Here is a 3,769-nt window from a genome sequence, read left to right as displayed (position 1 = left end):
CTCCCTCCCTCCCTTCCTTCCTTCCTTCCTTCCTTCCTTCCTTCCTTCCTTCCTTCCTTCCTTCTTTCCTTCCTTCTTTTCTTTTTCTGGTCCTGGGAATCAAGCCTAGGGGCACCCAACCACTAAGCCACATTCCTCACCCTTTTAATTGTTTTAATTTCAAGATGAGTTCTCATTAAGTAGCCCAAGCTGGCCTGGAGCTTGCAATCTTCCTGTCTCAGCCTCCCAAGGACCTGGCGTTATGGATGTACATGGTCATGCCTGGCTCGAGGCGAATTTCAGAGCCAAACCATGACTGAACTCTGCACCTGTATACTCTTGGAAGACCACGGGGACCAACAAGACAAGGGCTGTGTCACTGAAGAAAAGTTCCTGAGTCGCTCCCTTCAGAAACCTATTGGGTGGTGTGCGGAGGAGATTGATTCCCCGTGCTGATGAACTCTGACATGAAGTGGAGGAATTGCCCACCCAGGGGTGCTGATGGGGCTCCCTGGAGACCATCTGCCTCTTCCCCACCTGTCCTGGTGGCTACCAGGCCAGAGGGCCTCCATTCCAGGTGGTGCTGGATGTCCTTGTACGACAGTTTGCAGAAGACGTGCTTGTTACCCCTCTTCGAGGACGTATTGTGGGGACCTTACCAGTGCTCCTGTTACCCAGCAAGTCCCTGGAATGTGGCACTTCCCAGACCAGCTGCCAGAAATCACGTGGAGGGAGCAAAGCCTTAGGTGATGTGGAGGAGGACAGAGCGCAACCAGGTGGCAGTGGTGACGCTCCATTCTGTGACGGAGAGGCCCATTTCCCCTCACCTGAGGCGGCAGCCAGGTTTTCACCGCCAGCCCGGGAGGGGCCAAAACCATTTTGCCTCAGGACTGAAGCCATGATACCTCCATCGAGCCGCCTTAGTTGCTTTGAGTTTGATTCAACCCGAAAATAAATCTACATTAAGGACAACCGGTGGCTACATTTCCTTTTGCAGAAATTTGCTGTGGTTTTTGTACATTTTAGGGCTGTTTTTGAGGGGAAGGCATTTTGGAAACCACTAAATGACTCTCACACTCTTTCCCTTTCTGAGCGCTGCGAGGGCGGAGGCATTTGGAGCAGCAACGGAGCGGGTATTCGCAGCTCCTCGTGGGAGCCTGAGGCGCCCCCCAGCAGGAGGAAAAAGAAGCGTGCCACCGCCTCTGCCCTGCGCCCCCGGTGAAGGCTTCTCAGAGCTCAGGAGAGCAGGATGGTCCCGCCTCCTGCAGGTCTCCTGGGCCGGCCTTCCTGCTGCGACCTCCGTTTTCCAGTTGCTTCTTTTTTCTTCGTTTTCATCTTGATTTACTTTTTTCCTCTGTCTCTCTTTGCTTTTCCAAAAAGTATGTTAATCGGACAGGTAACAGGAAATGTACCATTTTCACCTTTCTCTAAATACACAAGTCAGGGGCATGGAGTTCGTTCACACTCTTGCCCAGACGTCAGTGCCACCTACCTCCACCACTTTCTTTTCCCACGCTGTTCTCTGTCCTCCTTAACAGAGAAGTCCCGGTCGCTCCTCCCCCAGTTTCTGGAAGCCACATCCTACTTCCGGTCTCCATGAGTTTGGTGTTCTAGGTGCCTGGTGTGAGTGGACTCAGGGGATGTTTCTTTTGTGCCTGCCTTCTTTCTCTTCACAGTGCTTTTGAGGATTGCATACTTGAGGCTTCCCTTTTTAAGGCTGCATACTAACCCAACATACGGGTATCCCACCAATGGGCATCTGTGCTGTTTCCGCATGTTGGCTGTTGTAGGTAGTGCTGCAGTGTGCGTGGGAACGCAGTCTGTCGCCCTGGCCCTGATGCCTTCTTCAGCAAGGGGTAAGGGAGTGTCTTTTCCCTGGTACTTACCCAGTTGCCTCCGCTCTGCTTCGTGGGCGAGTGTCAAGGTCAGTTGGCCCAAAGCTATCAATCAGAAGGAGGAAATAGCAGTGCCTTGGGCCAGCTTGGTACCTGGCTCCAGGGTGAAGGGATTTTGGGGACAGCGTAAGAGAAAGGCATGGCCTTCTCCAGTAGCGAGGTGACAGTCAGAGGGTGTCCCCAATGAAGCATGCAAATTCGATGCTGCAGAGCAAGATGGTGTAGAAAAAAGACCCTGGGCTCGGTGTTGCATGATCTGGGGTCTGATTGAGGCTCTGCACCTCCCCAGCCTCTGCGATCCCATCAGGAGAATGAGGACCGTGCTCTGTACGCCCAGGGCCACCTTGAAGATGAGTGGAAGCCGGGGCGCCAGTGTGGCCATGCTCTCAGCTCCACCTCGTGCGTCTCGGTGCCCAGAGGCCCACGCTGGCACCTGGGGTTGGAACGCCGCTTCCAGGCCCAGCTGTCTTTTTTGTGTCGTTCTCCCTTACTCGGTGTACAGACCTGGGCTCCCTCGTGCCCATCCTCAGGAGCGTTGCCTCCCAATGGGAGTCCCGTCTGGCATCGGACAGAAGGAGAGAGCCCTGCGTCCCGTGCCTGGGCTCAGGCGAGGAGCTTTCTAATTGTAGGATGGCAAGAATCTGAGTCCAAGTCGTTTGTTAAACAGGAAGAGGGTGTAGCCATGGGATGGCCGTTGCCTGAGCACCTACTGTGCCCCGCTTCGTGTTGGGCGTGCAAGTGGGGTGATCACTTGATGTCCGCTCATTGCCCTTCTGGAGCTCAGTATTTTTATTTCCTCGCAGCCGCGGGGACTGGACCCAGGGCCTCTGCACTGAGCTACCTCTCTGGTCCCTTTTTAAATTGTTTTATTTTGAAGCAGGGTCTCGCCAAGTCACAAGTTGCCCAGGCTGGCCTCCAGTGTGTGATCTTCCTGCCTCTTGGCCTCCTAGAGGGCTGGGACTGTATGTGTGCACTGCATGTGTGGTTCCTGCTTAGAACCTTGAAGGAACAAGGGAGAAGAGATAAAGACTTTTCAGTGAGAGGAGAGGCCCAGGGCTCCCAGGAACAGAAAAAGTAGGCTCGGAAGAAAGCCTGGAGGGAGGTGCCCAGGAGCAGGCGGCTTAACGGGAGAAGCTGTGAAAGGCCAGTGACTCAGCCAAACCAAGCAGCACAGGGAGGCTGGGCCGGGTGGAGGGCGCACAACGGCTTGGGTGCAAGGAGGCCGTGGCTTTGAGGGGAACTAAAGGCAATTTATAGGCCTTGGAGTTTGGATTTGATCTCCAGACCAGAGGAGTCGGAGAGGAAATTCTGGCAGGAGAGAGAGAAAGGCGCAGGCAGATTTGCATTCAGAGTCCCACAAGCTGTCCAGAGCCTAGGCTGGCTGGACCAGAGATGAGCCATTTGCCAAGACGAGGAAACTCCAAACTCCAAGATTGGTCTCATGCTGGGAGCAGCTGAAACGCCGGCGCCACGCACCCTCCATGAACTCGCAGCTTCAGCCTTTATTAAGCACCAGCTGTGTACCCCACACAGGGCCAAGCCACAGGCAGCGGAGACAGTAGGAGCCCCACGCGGCCAATGCTGGAGGGAGCACCCGCATGGCAAGGGGCTGCGGGAGGAGGGAGAACAGAGCCAAAGATGCAGTCTGGGCAGGGGGAGGCGGCTAGAGGGGGCGAGGAGAGGGAGGGGGCGCAGAGGTCAGCCGCGCGGCTGGGCTGGGCTTGGCACCAAGATTTATAACCGCCCGGCTCCGCTCTCCCTCCCTTCCCTCGCGCGCCCCTCTCTCCTGGCAGCCTGTTCGAGAGACACACATTATCTCTATTAATACCAGCCACAAGGTCATTACCCAGGCACCGACTTTTCCTTCAGCATAAATATTTATACAGCACTGACCT

The sequence above is a fragment of the Octodon degus genome, unplaced genomic scaffold (genome assembly GCF_000260255.1).
Source record: "Octodon degus isolate 3935 unplaced genomic scaffold, OctDeg1.0 scaffold00079, whole genome shotgun sequence".
In the NCBI taxonomy this organism is placed as follows: domain Eukaryota; kingdom Metazoa; phylum Chordata; class Mammalia; order Rodentia; family Octodontidae; genus Octodon; species Octodon degus.
The sequence above is the reverse complement of the archived record's forward strand: the minus strand, read 5'-3'. Positions refer to the sequence as shown.